A 16,114-nucleotide genomic window follows, 5' to 3' on the forward strand; every position below is an offset into this window, starting at 1 on the left:
GAGTCCTTGCTAGAATGTCATGGAGAAGTATTCTGTTTCCCCTGTGGGTAGAAGAGAATAAATCTTGAACCTTGGGAATTACTTCTCTTGGATTTTTACATTCGGGGCATTTTTGAGCCGCCACCTCATTTACGGTTAATATGTCAGTCAGTGAAAGTAATGTACTGAATGAATTATAGAGACACTGCTCCAGTCAGAGGGGAATTTCTGGGCTGGGAGCAAGGACTGGGAGCGGAGGCATCGAGACTCCCTCGGTAGCCTTCTGTGAGCCCTGTTGTGCAGTGGGAACCCTTGCTCCTCGCGATAGACTCTGCTGTACGCAGAGCTCCCTGGGCAGGCACAAAGAGGAGGAGGAAATGTGGTACCTGTCAGACACTACAGCGCAGGTGTTATTTGAGTGGCCTGGTTGGGCTGGTGGATGCAAGTGGTTCATCCCTCCCTGCTCATCCCCTTGAAAATCTGATTTGCATTCCCTTTTCTTCCTCTGGATCCTGCTGTTACCATGGGAACTATGTTCACAGTTGCATTTCATTGGCTTCTGGAAAAACTCCTTTTTCCCTTTTCCCCTTTTCCACCTTGGACATGAGGCCGTGGCAGTCAGAGGGTGGGGAAGCTTGCAAGGATTCTGATAACTGGGGTGAAGGCAGCAGCTAGAAGTAGGAATGGGAAAATAGGGCAAGACCTTTAGGGACCGCGGGAAGCAATTGTGCTTATGTGGTCTTTAGCTTGGTCTTTTCTGTGTCCTGTGGCTGTGAAAGGGGTCGTGGAGACCTCTTGTCCACACGTTTGCCTGCTCAGCCAAGGGTCTCTCCTGCTTTGAGACTACTGTTGTCTGTGGTGGCCTGAAAGCCACCACCAGAGCGGTACTTACTGTGTTCCTCGCTGTAGCTCAAGGGTTTTCTTGCCTGTTTCTGCTGAGACCAAGCTACTGTTGGGACTGCTGTATGGGTGAGAGAAGGTAAGGGAGGAGATGATGTTCCAGGCTCTTGTGCTGTCACTCTTTATACTGCCTTTTGCGTTGTTCAAGAAGGTTGTGCTTTGGCCCGGTAGTTTGAGAGCATACATAGAAAGTTGCAAGCAACTGAAATGCTGCATCGAAATGAACTAGCACTTGTTGGCTCACCTGTTCCTTGTGTCACTGTGCGATGCACCTCAGTGTTTCCAAGTGCAGCATACTTGCTTAAACAGGGAGAGAGATTGCCTTTGAATGAGGAAAAACCAGGGATGCAGTGAAAAGAGGTTCCTCAAGCCTGTTTTTAAGAAGGTTTGCCTTCTATTACTCTGTTCTCTGTGCAGCAGGACTAGCAACGAGTCTGCTTGAAGCTGGCCTCCCTGGGCTCTGCTCTTGTTGCCTTCCTTGGCCTGCCTAGCTGTGCTGCTAGGAAGCCAACAGGGCTTTGGCAGCCCCTCCCTGACCCCAGCTCTTTCTGTCTGGACAGATCCCGCCTTGATATTTGCACTGCAAAGCACTTCCAGCCTCTTCTTGCCAGGCCAGCCCCTGTGGTCGGTGGGCTAGCTTTGCCAGCCTTTGCTGCCAGACACAGCTCTCCTGCAAACCTCTGCATTGCCTTCCATCTGGGAGAAGATCTTGGTGCTTGGTTCTCAATGCTTATGCTGTACAAAGGGCAGGTGCCTGTTAGGCAGATATTAAAGAAGGGCTGCCTGTGCAGGAAGGAATGATTTTGATCGTTCCGGTGCCAGCTCTAAGCCACTGCTGCTCTCTGGAAGGGAGCATTTGTTTAGCTCTTCGTATTCTAGTGCAGGAATGAGGATGTATTGCGTGCTGCAGCAATTCAGCTCCTCGCTTCTGTGTGTAGATGTCAGAGCTCCGTTCGCTGTTTTTCATTGGAGCCACGGTTTCTCCTTCTCGGCATTAGAACAGCCCCTTTCTGCCGCGCACACGCCGTTGCCGTGTCACCCGCAGCCCCGGAGAGCCGCGTCTCCGCGCCAGCCGAGAGAGAAAGCGAGCTCGGCGCAGGGAGGCGGCGAGGGCTCTGCCCCAGTCCCGCTGCGGCGCCTCAGCGCCGGGTGCGGGAGGGCCCCGCCGCGCCTCGGGCGGTGCAGCTCGGCCCGGCCGCGGGGGCCCGGCCCCGAGCCGCCCGCCCTGCCCGGGGCCGCCGGGCGCCTCCCGCCGCGGCCGCCAGGCGGCGCCGCCCGCCCGGTCCGTGCCTCCCCCGCGCTGCCGGCGCTCGGCGGGGCCCGCGCGGGCCCGCGGCGGCTCCCGGCGGCCGGGCGGGCCCCGGGGCGGCGGCAGCCGGGCGGCCGGGGTTCCCCTCCCCTCCCCGGCCCGCGGGAGGAGCCGCAGCGGGCAGCGGCGGGGGGCGGGAGATGGCAGCAGCCCCCCGCGCAGGGCAGCGCTGCAGGCCCGGGAGGGTCCGAGCTGGTGTAAGGCCGGCCCGGAAGCCTCGTGCACGGAGCAGGCTTCTGTACAAAGAAAGGGATCTTCCTCTTTCCTCTTGCATCTCTGGCAGCGCAGCAGAGGGACACACAAGTATTGCTAAGACTGGAGAGGCTGGCCCTTTATGTATGTTCCCTGTGTAGCTCTGTGAGTGGCAGGTAATAACACAAATGTTGGGTAATACAGGTGTCGTAAGGTACTGCTGCCAGACGTACTAACACTACACCTTCTGGATGCGATCTCTTTGGGTTTTGAGAGGTCTGAGGCAAAAGACCTGCTTTTGCTCTTGCTACAAACAATCTCTTCTTCCTTGAAAGCTGGGACCGGGCCTGGAAGAAGCTGTAACGCAGGGTTATACCAGGACATTTTTCTCCTCATATCTGCATCTGGGTTGTTGCTGCTTCCCCTCCCTCCCCCCCGCCACTGTCACGAAAAGATCTACTGGTGATACCGAGAGGAGTGTTAGGAGAGGCAGCCTGCCTCCAGCAGCTCGCTCGCCTCGCTCTGCACTGTGGAGAAGGCAGTCTGGGGTTTGATAGTGCCCCTGCGTCAGCAAGGGTGGGTGCAGAGGGCATGCTGTAGGAGAGCATGGAGGGAGATGCGGAAGTCTGGAGCAAGAGAGGCAACTGGGGAGAAAAGTAGTTGACAAGTAGGTGGGCAGGAGGACCTCTTCCTAGTCTCAAGTTCCAGAGAGTCCTAGTGGCAGTCAGCTGAGGTGCTCAGCACCTTTGCCAGGAAAGTACCACCAGAGCTGTGTATGTATGCATGTTTTGAGAGTCTGGGGCATGGATGAGCAAGGGTTGAGTGAAAGCTGAAGGAGGAGAACTAGGAGCAGGGCTTGTGGCTTTACTCACAGTCCCCCTCTCCGGGAGCACACAGGACAGCTGGGTCTGATCAAGCAGAGGTGTGGCAGGTGAGTCTGGCTCTGTTGGCCTTGTGTACCATCACGTTCACTGCCTATCTGTAAAACTCACCTGGTTCGCAAGTCTGCCTGTGAGATGCTGCGGGAGAGGCTTTTCCCTCTGCTAGAGATTTGTGTGGCTCAAGTGTTGCATATACTAAGGTGCACATGACTGTCTTGGGAACAGAGACTGGGGGGGGACGGGACGTGGATGGCAAGCGCTAGTCCCAGCTATCAGCGTCACAAGTCATTGCTGTGCTTGCAGATGACGCAAGGCAAAAAATCAGTAACTTTTTCTGTTACGGCTCCATTTACAGAGCAGTGATTTTGAGTGACCCCAAATAGTAATTGAAATACTGAGTGAAATAGAATTTGCATCAGGCTTCTGACCTCACTCAGAACTGACCTGGTCTGTGCTCCGGGATTTGCTGGCAAAGGGCTCAAGTGCCTGCAGTGACCGAGCTCCCAGGGTTCCTCCGGAGATGGAGAGGCTGAGTAAATAATCAAAGGGAGGGGTTGCTCTCTTCCTAGGTCTCCTTCACTGTAAAATTGTAGTAACAGAGACAGCAACACCTGTTCTTACTCCTTATTCTGCCGTTTGGTTCTTCCCGGTACGACGCACCACAGACTCCTTGGTGCTCTGTGTGCAGCATAACTTTGGGAGCTGGCATCCATGTACTGCGTTGTGTGTCTGCTGCTTGTGGCCATACATACTTCTGCGTGCATGCAGAAAGCACATCTGCCCTGGCACCATCGTGGGTGTACGAAGATTTGCATGATGTCTCTAACAAGCATCCATCTGCCCGTGTGCTCCTCCTGTGCGCGCTGTGCGGCAGGCTGGCTCTCTGGGTCTGCCCGGGGAGAGGTGCGGGCTGCCAGGCGGGCAGCGTGGCCGGAGGGGAGGGTGGCACTGGCGCGCATGGAGGGGAGCCCAGGAATGTGACCGCTGCCAGCCAGCGCTGAGAGCCACCTCTGTTTGTACAGACCTGAAATCCCCTGCAGCCTGCGCAGGGCCTGCTTCTGCCTGCGCAGCTAGCCAGGAATGTCACACAGAAATCTCGCTGCTGCAGGGGGAGTGCTGCATTCCTCCCCCGGCCGGGGGTCCCTCCGGCTGCTGTTCCCTGCCCGGCTCTCGGGGTCCACACGGCACCCTCTGGGTGGGGTGCTGGGGCGAGGCGAGGCAGGGTGCACACCCCGGCCCACCCAGCTGCCTGCCTTCCCTCTGGTTCGGAGGGGGGATCTGGCTGGCTTTGTGTCACTGAGGCGCTGTGATTTCAGAGCCAACCCTGCCTGCTCAGTTTTTCCAAACCCTCACTTGGAAGGAAGGAGCCATATCAGGATAAGAGTCCTCCCCACCCACCCCATTCCCTGCCACCTTCCTAGCTCCCCAGCCAGCCCAGGCCCTGGGTGGCAGTGGGAGGTGCTGTCTTTGCTGATTGCTGCATTTATCACACCGGTGGCCTTGCTAAATGGTTTAACCCTTTGCTCCCTGCAGACGCTGCTGGCGTTTGCTTCTCTGACAGCAGGCTGGAGTCTGTCCTGCTGTCAGCTGCTGCAGCTGTGCAGGCTGCCTTGTGGGCTCCAGTTTTCATGTCTCTGCCTGAGGTGAGAGAGGCAGCTCCCACCCTTGCTGGCTGGCAGGAGTTCCTTCCTCGCTTCAGTGCCAGTAACCCTGAGCTCCTACTTGGTTTGCCACCAACCAGAGACTACTCAGGACAACAGCAGTTTAATGAGACAGTAAGCAGTGAAGCAAATGTCTGTGCAGGGCCCCATGCAATGAGAACACTGCAGCCCTGGCCCAAGTAGTTTAGGAACCACTTATCCTGTATCCTGACGTGCTGCTGGCAGTTGCACGAGGCTGCTGATGAGCTAGCTTCCAAGCAACCTGTCTCCTGGCACTTGGCACGGGCCTGTGATGCTGTAGGTACCCTTTATATGGCTGTAGCGCATAGCAGAGGCCACCTGAGACCAGGGTGCTGTAGTAGGAGTTGAGCTCATCTCCTGTGCCAGAATCCTAGTGGTATCAGGGCTTTGTGCACACCGCAGTGGATGTGGGCTGCAATGAACATCTGAGCTCATGAGAACATTAGTCTGGCATGGTCATTCAGAGCGTGTGGAAGTAACTGTCAAGGGAGAAGGCTTGAAGAACAGTGCCATGCCTGGAAACATGTGTTTTAGGAGTGCATCTGATATTGTAGTAATAGCAAAATGTACAACATCTGGAGACTCAGCACCTTTGTGATCCTGAATTGTGTCAGGAGTTTAAGTTTTTGCAAGAAGATGGTGTGTCAGCTGCACTGTGACTGCAGTAGGGTATTCTTATTTGGGAGGAGGACTGCTTAGCCTGATTAAATTCTCCTCTGGTGCTCCAGTGCAGGCTGCATTTTGCCTTTACAAATGCAGCATAGGAAGATCCCACGGGGCATGGAGGGGGCCACAGGACCCACCTGGTCAGATAGAGCAGGGCCTGACTCCCAACAGGAGGGCACTGAGCAGGAGGCTGGGGCTGACTGCATCACGTCGTATGTCATATTCATGCTCCCCAGTTTCTTCTGGCAGCAGTAAGTTAATGGCTTTGGCCTGTTGGATAGGTGATGGTTAATAAGTTAGAGTGAATGAAACAGTCTGGGATCCTCCTTTGAAAAGAGTGTAGAAGCCAAACTGGCCACTCCTGATCCTTTCTAGATTCATCTGGCCAACAGCACGTGCTGCCTAGGCAGCTACAGAAGTGGGAGAGGTAGCACAGGCTTCTCACAGCTGCCTGCTGCTGGCTGTGGCCCTGCTCAGACTCTAATGAGCGTGTAACGAGGGAGCCTATTCTTCCCTGGCTGGACTGTAGGCTTCAAGGCCAGGCACAGACCTGGGGCCTCTGCTGGGCTGGCTTTTTACCCATTTCCCTGAGTAACAGCTTGTGGTACCATCAAAACAGAAGTGGGATTGAGACCTGATGATGCAGCCTGGGAGAGATGGAACCGTGGCAGGTACTTGCAAGTCTGTGGGACAGGATCCTGTGCCAGTGTCTGAGAGAGAAGGGACACAGTGGCCTGGAGTCTATGTAGAGGGCAGGACTGTTCAGGAGAGCTGAGATGTTTTTAGGCCAGAGTCTACCTCTGCAGTAAAAAACACCTCTTCCATCTCCTTTCTGGACCTTTGCCTTTCCTGGGGAACGTGGGATGAGTGAGCCTGCACGTGCCAGGTCTGTGGATTGAGTGTTGGAGCTGCCACAAGTTTCCTACTCTGTGCCTTCTGGCAGATGCCTTTGCTGCAGACGAAGGGACTAGCTCTTAATGTCAGGCCTGTCTGTAACCACAGGGATTAGGCAACCTCCTTGCTACACCTCTGTGCTCAGGTACATCGATCAGCAAAGCAGCATGTTGTCACCAAGGTGTTTCACAGCCCCAGACTTGCTTCCTTCATCCCAGGTAATCTGTGTTCTTCCATCACCAAAGGCTCTACTGGGGGTTGATCTGAGACTGGAGTGAGCCACTAGGGAAACCGTTCACAAAGAGACAGCTCCAGCTAACTGTGAATCACATCAATTCCAGTGTAGTTAATTGGGCCTAATTAATAATATTCATAAGTGTAATGAGGGCCTTGCCCACAGGGGTCTTGTGAGGGCCTGAGCTCGGGGATGGCGTTCTGGAGAGGTGAGAGGAACGAACAAGTTCCAGAGCCATGGGACCTGGATTCCCTGTACTCTGTGTCCTCAGTGAAACTGCAACAGGACAAGGCTGTGACCCTGTAGCCCAGTGTCTTCTGTACGCCCACCACCTTTAGCTCCCTGTTTTCCTAGCTAGTGCTTTCCAGCTAGTGTGGCTCAAGCTCCTTGCCTGAGCAAATTACTCCACAGCACATCACATACATCACAGGGTTGCTGCTCAAGCTTCTTAAGAAAGCAGCATGGGCTGACCTGAGCCAAACTGTGACTACAACAGCATGAGTGTTGAGGAAGTTCCATCTCTGCTTCTGAACTTTGTGACTTGGATCTGTCTCCTGATTTTATCAAATGAAGGGGGGAAAAACAGCATCCAAAGACCTGAGGGCTGAATACTTGTGCTTTTGTGGCATTGGGGGTACCTCTGTCTTCCCAACAACTATGTAGCTTGGTTCCCTGCGTGCCTGTAAGAAAGGGTGCAGACTGAAAGGGAAAGTTGCAGTAGTGCATCAGGCTTCAAATAAAAGCAATAACAAAAACTTTCCAAAGTGTATAGCTGATACTAGAGCAGCATCATGTGATAATCCCAGTTTAGTCTGTTCCAGGACAATTAACCCTTTTGTTCCTCTGGGGATAGCTAGGAACAGCACCACCCTGTCCTTGGGTCCTTTCCATTGGTAAATGTAGTACAGACGCTCCGTGGGGTGCCTACGCACTGCGATCCCAGCCACGTATAGCATACATACCAGCACAGTAAAATGTGTCAGGAGCTTCTGGGTTGCTGGTTGTAGTGCCTCACAGTAAAGTCTGGCGTCTTGGTCGCAGGTGGCCTCCTCTTGGTCTTTGGCCCAGGGAAATCCAGTTTGGAGGGGAGGCTCTTGAAGTAGTTGGGTGTGCATTTCGCTCGTTGTACTTTCCCTGTCACTGTGAGCATGCAGGGGGTCATGATCTGGAAGAGCCAGGGAGACTGAACGCCTTCTGCCAGTGGAAGAATGAATTGACCTGCAAGAGAGAGGGAAGGATTAGCTCACTTGTTGAAATGCCCAGCACAGGTTCTCCCTTGGTGATGAGGGGCAGGCCCTCGTGTCCAAGCTGTCAAGCCAGCACTTCTCATTAGCACTGATTTGCTAGTAAAGAATACATGGGGAGAAAAATCTCCAGTGGTGTAAAGAAAAAAAGGGGCAGGTAACAGCCAGTCTGGGCTTCTCAGCCATGGGCTCGCAAACGTGCTGATGTACCAGGTAGCTCCTGGAATGAGCTGCTGCTGTGTTGTTGGCATAGGAAGGCTTTGAGGAGCTCCAAGGACTCTGCTTCCCCGTCTCCTCCCCTCCCTGTCTCTCCTAGTGTAGGTGTAATGATAAAGGAGGGAACAGGAGACTGGGAGTCAGACTCAAGTGCAGGGAAGGCAGCTAGCCCAGCAGATGTTAAAGACAGAGGCTCAGCACTGAGCTGGCAGCAGCTGATCCTCCTGCTGCCATTTCCCAGCCTCACTCGTCCACTTTTGTATGTGCAGTCTGGGAGAGGTGTGAGGGGCTCTGATGTAGGGAGCATGGGAGGCCGAGGGGAAGGGGAGAGAGGGAGAGGTGGTGAGAGGGTGACTCCCCCCATCCCCTGCCCTGCTGCATCAGGCTGAGATGGAGGGAACGAGTCGGCCTGCCTGCGTGCATGCTGGTTGCTGTGCGCCAGACAGCAGTGGCTGGGCACTGTCTTTAACCCTGTGTGCCTGCGCATGCCCTGTGAAGGGATGCGAGCCCCATCCTGCTACTGGGAAGGATGAAAACAAAAAGACGTCGCTGCCTGCTGATGTACGGCCTCGCTGCTGCTTGGAAGGGGAATGCCAGAGTACGGCGGGGTGCTTGGTATAAGCAAATGAAAGACTTCTGCCTTCAGCATTTTGTCACTGCATTTGTTGCACCCCTTGCCTGGGTTCCCAGTTCCTTAGCAGTTGTGTCTAGTGCCTGGGCAGGGGTGGGTGGCTGGACGGCCTGGGTCTGCACTGCGTGCTCCGGTTGAACTCCCCCGAGCTCGCTGCTGCTTTTTGCAAAGACCTCGATTCTGCTGTGAACTGTGCCTGTTGCCCAGCCTTCCTGTTCGCCAAGGGCGGGTGCTGAGAAAAACCTCGGGTGAGCAAAGGCACATCTGCAAATCGTCCCTGTCGTCTGCTCCGGCCTCAGCTGGTTTCCCCAGGCTCTTCTGCGGGTGGGCGAAGCCGCTCTGCTCCCGGGGGAAAACCCCGTCAGAGGAGGACTCCCGGTCCTTTCCGTTCGGCTCGGGCAGCAGCGAGCTCGCTTCTGCCTTCCCTCCCTCGGCTGCCTCCTGGCCGCGGCAGCCGAAGCTCGCCGCGCCGAGCTCCGCGGGCCGTGCCCCGCGCCCAGCCGCACCGACCCGCCTCGGCGGGGGGGGGAGCGGCGCCGCGCCCCGCCGCCCCCTCGGCACGGCCCGCGGGGAGCCGCCGCCCCGCGCCTCGCCAGGGGGCGCTGCCGCCGCGTCCCCGGGCGCCCCCGCTCCGCGCCGCCTGCGGGGCCCGGGCCCCGCCGCGCCCTGCAGCCGCCGGGCCCGCGAGGGGCGGGCGCGTCCCGCGGCGCCGCGCGGCGGGGCCGGGAGCGGCCGCCCCGGGGCTCCGCTCCAGCGGGCGCTGAGCCGCGGCGGGGCCCCCGGGCAGCTCGGGGCTCTCGGCGTCGGAGCCGCGGGGCCGGAGCGAGCCCCTGTGCGGGCCCGCCGGGGGCGGCTGGTATTTTCTTGCTGTGTCATTCCGAGGCGGGGAGGGTTAACGGCTGAGGGTCTGGCTCTGGCTGCGGCCGCTGATGTGCGCGCACACGGAGCAGGAGGGAAAGGTGTATTTTCATTTTCAATTAGGGCTGCTGCTTCCCATCAGCTGAGATTGATTGCTTGTCCCTGGATCCCCTTTAGCTCTGCAACGCTTTAAGATGCTGCCAAGTGGTCCCTGCCTCCAGCCCTCTCTTCTCTTCCCAGCCCACCCCTGAACAGTTAGTGCACTGCAGACAGGAAGGTGACGTCCTGGTTAGGATGCTGCTGGCATCATCCAGAAGCGGGTGGACTGTCTTAATAGCCTACTGTGTGCACACTTGTACAGCTCCCCTCTGCTTGCAGGGGGGAGGGAGCACGCAAAGAGCAGCCAGCGAGGCAGCTGTGTCCTTCCTCAGCTGTGTCCATCACATGCCTGTAGCAGCAGCAGTCTCCCAGTTGGGCTGCAGCTCCCGAGGCCTGTGCCATATGCTGCATGGAGGGCTTCCTTCCTGCCACCCGTCTGAAGCAAGTTGTGTATCTGAAATAGGTATTACTTCTGGCGGAGTGTGCACCCAGCTATCTCCAGTCACCTCGTCTCCCTCATCTCTGTGCTCCTTGAGTCTCCTCTGCTTCTTCCTGCTCCTGTCACCTTCACCCCAGCATACCTGTCTACGGAGGGTGGTTAAGATGTTGAAAACTGTTGGTAAAGACAGCAGTTTACTGCCATTCCTCAATACTGGGGCCAGTGCTGTGTGCGTTTGTGTGTCTTGTGTGTAGGGTCTAGGAGTGGCAGCGGGGAGGGGTTCAGGTGTGAGATATCCCTGGTTCATCAGTGTTCGAGAGCAGGGTACACGGGGTGTCAGCACAACTTAAATATGAGGCTTGAGGGGTTTCATCTGAAGTGTCGCAGTGGATCAGAGTGGGCTGATAAACCAAGCCTGAGTAACTGAGAGATGGGCGCTGAGGTCCCGATGCTGTTGTAGGGAGGTCTGGGATGTGTGCATTCACTGGTGGTATTGCTGCAGAAGGGCAAAACGGAGACCCATAGGTAATCGTATTGCTGCAAGATAACTGGGTGCGTAACGTTCCTGTTAGCACAGTCAGACACACATCCGGACAGTCGCTTGGAGGGAGACAGACATCTCCACTTAGGGGGCTAAGAGGCAGCTTCAGCCTGAGTGCCAGGTGCCAGGCGCTCTCTTCCCTTGCTGCCTATGGCCTGGACAAGGGTGTTCTGGCAGCTGCTGCCTGAGCTGGCGGTGTCTCCAAGTTGGAGGTCTCCGTAAGACCTAAAGTCCTGGTAGCAGTCACTCGCTGCTGCTGCTGCTTTGATGGTCGCCCTGTGGAAGGCTGACCTGGCCACGGCAGCAGCGCCGCAGCTGCAGGCTCAGCCTGGCTCTGCCTTGGTGTCGGCAGTGCCCAGCTCTGTCTGGACGTGCTCTTGCGTGTCCGTAAAGCGCGAGTGCCGTTTGGAACGAGGGGACCCCCCTGTTCTGCGAGGTGCCCCTCTCCCTTTCCGTGACCGTGCCGTGGTTTGCACGCAGAGCAGGCGTTCAGCTTGGGGTCTGCTGCAAGGAGTGCCGGGCCGAGCCCTCTCCTGCAGGCTTTATTTCTTTTGGTGCCGTTTGCCGCGTTCCGTGGCACGTGGGGAAAGTTTCTCGGCCGCAGGCCCCTCGCAGAACCGAGGCCATTTTATCCGCACCCCCGCGGGGCGGCCCGTCCCCCGCCTCGGCGCTGGCAGGGGCAGGCCGGCCGCGGCCGGAGCCTTCACCTGGGCGCGGCGCGGGGCCGCCGCGGGCCCGCTCGGGGCGCTCCGGGGGAGCGCGGGGACGGCGCCCCCGAGCCCGGCGAGGGCGGCGGGGGGCTCGGCCGGGCCGGGCCGGGCCGGGCCGGGCGCCGCCGCCCCGCGCCCCGCCGAGGGCGGGCGGGCGGCGGGCCCCGCGCCCCGTCCCGGCGGCCGGGCGGCTCCGGCGCCGCCCCGCAAGGTGCTCGTCCCCGGCAGGCCGCTGGGAGGCCGGCGGAGAGCCCGCGATCGGGAGGCGGTTAATCGGCGGCGGAGCGAGCGGGGCTTTTATTTTGACAGGGCAGCGCTTGGCTCCTCGCACGGAGGAAAGTGAATGATCCTGTTTCTCCAAATGATTATTCAGGCTCCGGCGGAGAAAGGAGCACTCGGCACGCAGCGCCTTGCCCCTCGCCACGGCGCCCCCGCCCGCGCCCGGGCTGCCGCGGCCGCCGGCACCGGAGCCGCCCGCCCGCGCCGGGCCGCCCGCACGGCGGGGAAGCCGCCCGCGGCTCGGGGCCGCGAGGGAAGCCGCTGCTCGCCGCGGCCGGCCGCCGACCTCCGCCGTCGGGCGCGGGCTGGAGCCGCCGCCGGCGAGAGCGGCAGGAGCGGGGCGCCGGGCTCCGCTCGCCGCGCGCCCCCCGCGGCCCAGCCCCGGGGCGAGCGGCGGGGGCACGGCCCGCGGCCCTGCGGCGGGCGGCCGAGCCATGAGCCCGGCCCGCGCGGCCGGCCCCGCGCCGCCGGCCGGCGCTGAGCAGCCCGCGGAGCAGCGCCGCGCCGCCACGGGGGGCTCGCCCGGCCTGCCCTGAGCCGCGCCGCCGCCGAGGTGAGTGCCCCGCCGCCGGCACCGCGGCCGCGCTCGGCGGCGCCCCATTGTTCCGCCTCGGGACGCGGCGCCCGCGCGGCGCCCGCCCCGGCGAGCGGCGGCGGCGGGCTCGGGACGCCGGCCCCGGCCCCGCGGCGGCGGCCCCGCGGCTGTCGGGGGCGGGCCGAGCCGGGAGCGGGGCGCCGAGCCGGGAGGCGCTGAGCCGTCCTGCCGCCACTCCCGGGGGGCGGCGGGCGGCCGGAGGGAGCGGCGCCGGTGCGTTCCTCAGCAGGCGCGGTAGGAACTTGCGGAAAGGGCCCGGGCCTCGGCGCAGCCCGGCCGGGGCAGGTGGCGGTTCCCACGCGGATCCGGCCCCTGAGCGGCGGTGCGGGGCGCGCGGCTCGCGCGGTCCGTGTCCGGCCCAGGCTGTGCAGCCTCGCCGACTGCATGGGTTGGCCAGGGCTTTGCTGTCAACGCTCGTGCTGTCTTTGGGTGCGTCTCGGACGTCACCTCTGGTCTGCGTGGCCCTTCCAACTCTCTTTTTACATTTTAGAGATTGCTTTTCTTGGGTCCTTCGAATCTGTCGCTTCTGCTGCTGCTGGTAACTCCACAAGGAGCAGAGAGCCTGATCTGGGCTCTGCTGTAGATGCAAAGAACTTCTTACTTACACCGTGCCTGGTTTTGCCTGGGCCGCTCTGGATTTTGCAAGGCATTATCAGTGGTGTTAAAGCCCCAGCAAGGACTGGAGCAGGGATTCCTCTGTTTGGAGTCCTTGCACTTCACGTAGGTAGGGTTGAAGTAAATGCTCTTGTTTGAGCCCGCCCTCGATGCCAGCTCTCTCCCCTCTTTCTTTCAGTGCCTTGATCGATGTGCTTCTGTTCTCTCCTGAGGTAAATCAGGCATGCGGTCAGTTTGGAGGAGAAAAAAAAAAAAAAAAAGGAAGGGGGGAGGAATCTTAGACGTATGTTCTTTCCTTGTGCTTGAGCTGTGCACAGAAAGGAACCGATGTAACAAAATCTTCGCTGTGTTGTATTAGGGACATGTCATTAGCAGGTGGTGACTTGTCCTAGCCCTGCTCTGCTAGCAACCACTTGCTGGAGTAGAAATGTGAGAAGGATGCATATCTGAACACGTAAGTAATGCTACATGACAGGGCAGGCTGTTGTGTTGTTGCTTGCAACGTCTGCACGCCCTGGGGGCAGTGCTATTCGACAAGGTGTAGGGCTGTGGTGTCCTATGGTTGTGTCCTGGGCATGCGACGCAAAGGGATCCTGACAGTGCGGTGCAGATGACAATTGCACACCTTTGGCTGTGGTGTGTCCCTGCAGAGCAGCACTACGAGATTTAGCTGTCTGCTGCTGACCTGTGTAACCTGCTCTGTGAGTGCGGCTCCAATTCTCGACCCCATCCAAATACTGGTTCATGCCGGGCATGCAGCAGTGACACGCAGCTCAGTCCGTCTGTCCATCTGTTGCCAGGTCTCTGCACAGGGTTGTGCACGTTGTTTTGCTACTTTCACAGCAGGCAGGATAAGAAACTGAGTCACAGAGGAAGTGATTTGCCCAAGGTCTCATGGCAAGGCTGTGTCAGTGCCAAAGCAGGACCTCCTCTGACTCCAGTGCCATGGCTGGCTGTAGCTGTGCGTGGATATGTAATACACCTGGGGCTGATACTGATACAAAGATCACCGAGTCCACACTGGTGCACGATTCCCTCTTTCTCCTTGGTAGAAAGAAAATCCTGGGAATGTGTCAGTTTGTTTTTTCTACAATAATTGCCATCCTCATTGGAGTTTTTTTTTCCAGAGCATTCGTACTCTAAATGCTATAGAGTCTTTGTTTTCTTTTTTTTTTCATGTATTTTGCCATTTCTGCTGTGTAAATGGTGTGATCAGTGCCTCCTTGCCACCTTGACCTGTATCTTTGATACCTAGAAGATCCATTTTGTGGTGTTCAGTATTTTCTGTTATAATGTTGTAGGTGCCACTACATCTGCCTCCCCCTGAAAGTCCCTTTCCTCTTTCTAGATGCCTGCTAAAAAAATTAAAAAAAAAATGCAGCACCTAACTGAAATCTTACAAATTTAAAACCACAGATGTTCAGTTGAAGAAAGTGAAAAAATGATGTATTTTAAAACCCTCTACCTTTTGCATCGTATTGTGTTGGTTTGGGAAGGTTGCTGTCTTGCTGCTGTGTAACAGCGGGGATGAACTGCTACGTGAGGTGACTTGGCTGGCGTGACGCTGGAACCACCAGCTCTTTGCTCTTCCATGGCAGCTGCCAGAGATGCCCTGGAGTTAAACTGGTGCACCTCCAGTATAACCAGCAGGTCCACAGAGCTGTGCACCTTGCTTGTGCATGCTTGGAATCTTCGAAGTCCAAGCGCATCTAGGCTCTTCAACCCAGATAGAGTGAAATCCTCCACACTTGCTGCTCTGGCGGGAAGAAGTCTTTGTTTTTCCTTCTCCTTGCTGTTCATTCCTGCTGAAGTGCTTGGAGTGCTCTCCCTCCCAGTAGTGCTTCCTGTGTGAAGAGGTGTGGAAGGGAGCATTAGCTACGCAGGAAGCTCTTGGTTCCCTCTTTGGGAGCATCACATGTGTCCTGACAGGTGCTGTTTCTCATCGTTGTAGAGCTCTTTGTGGCTTACCCTTGTCGTCTGCCGTTGGTTGATGAGTCCCAGGTAAAAGATGGGTCTTGGGATTGTTTGCTGTGCGCTGTCTCTTGTGTGTTACGGTGTCTAGTTCAGCGTTGGGGCGTCAGGGCAACCTTTGCTTCTTTGTGCTGTCTTAGATGATTGCATCGGGTTTAGCTGCTGTTAAGAGTGGAACTTCAGCTACTGGAGTGCTCTGGTACGTGCCTGTCTGCCCTGAGGTCCAGATGTGTTCTTGCTGGGATTAGTTGTTTATTCTAACTATTATGATAGGTTTTAAGCTGCTTGGGTCTAGCCATTTCCTGGGGATGGCATAGGCTGGGTTCCAGCTCTTAATTCCTTAGTGCTCTATCCAGGTTTAGATACTCTGGCTGATGGAGCTCACATGCAGGCCTTTTCTGGGGGAGTAGGTCCCCAGTGGAAAAATATACTCGACAGATTTTTGCTATTCCTGCCCGAGAATCCGCCAAGGGTCTGTTTCACCTATGAGTCCTAGCTGTCTGAACTGCTGCTTTCCAAAACTCCCTCTAATGGCGATTTTCTTCTGCTCCTATGAAGACAGGCTGAGAGAGTTGGGGATGTTCAGTCTGGAGAAGAGAAGGCTCCAGGGAGACCTCATTGCAGTCTTCCAGTACTTAAAAGGGTCTTATAAAAAGGATGGAGAAGGATTCTTTCCTCAAGTAGATAATGATAGGACAAGGGGGAATGGTCTTAAACTGAAAGAGGATAGATTTAGATTAGACATTAGGAGGAAGTTCTCCACTGTAAGGGTAGTGAGGCACTGGCACATGCTGCCCAGAGAAATTGTGGATGCCCCATCGCTGGAGGTGTTCAAGGTTGGATGAGGCCCTGGGCAACCTGATCTAGTGGGTGGCATCCCTGCCCAGGGCAGGGGGGTTGGAGTTAGATGATCTGTAAGGCCCCTTCCAGACTGAGCCATTCTATGATTCTGTCTGCTTCTGCATCCCATGGGATCGCAGGGAGCCCATCAGGGAGTGCTCTTCTCATCACCTTCTCCATGTTGAGGTCACTCTGGAGCCATAATGGAATTGGTTGGCTCTTTCTGCTGCTGTGTCTTCCCAGAGATGCTGACACGCCCCCCATGGCAACATAGTCAACATAAGCCCAGCATTTGCCCCACAAATATTATTTTCCTTGTGCTGGTGCTCTTTTGGTGC

At 57.3% G+C, this 16,114-nt stretch overlaps 1 protein-coding gene and 1 long non-coding RNA gene across 4 annotated transcripts in view; one reads left to right on the forward strand and one right to left on the reverse strand.

Annotated features, from left to right (window-relative positions):
- Window positions 1–5,022: 5,022 nt before the first annotated feature.
- Window positions 5,023–14,199, reverse strand: LOC118252434 (uncharacterized). The gene is made up of 3 exons (XR_004780135.2): window positions 12,956–14,199; window positions 7,701–7,956; window positions 5,023–5,879 (listed from the first exon to the last, which is right to left on the reverse strand). It is a non-coding gene; the product is annotated as an uncharacterized LOC118252434 (long non-coding RNA).
- BCL9L (BCL9 like) overlaps window positions 12,240–16,114 on the forward strand; it is a 59,091-nt gene continuing 55,216 nt past the window's right edge. For 2 of the 3 annotated variants that reach the window (XM_035555702.2, XM_050715039.1), the window contains exon 1: window positions 12,240–12,308. The gene's annotated coding sequence lies outside the window, so the exon portion shown is untranslated. Of the gene's footprint in view, window positions 12,309–12,529; window positions 12,564–16,114 lie in introns of those variants that run through there. The other variant, XM_050715038.1, reaches the window with a different exon arrangement.

Source organism: Cygnus atratus, chromosome 22 (genome assembly GCF_013377495.2).
Source record: "Cygnus atratus isolate AKBS03 ecotype Queensland, Australia chromosome 22, CAtr_DNAZoo_HiC_assembly, whole genome shotgun sequence".
Lineage (NCBI taxonomy): Eukaryota > Metazoa > Chordata > Aves > Anseriformes > Anatidae > Cygnus > Cygnus atratus.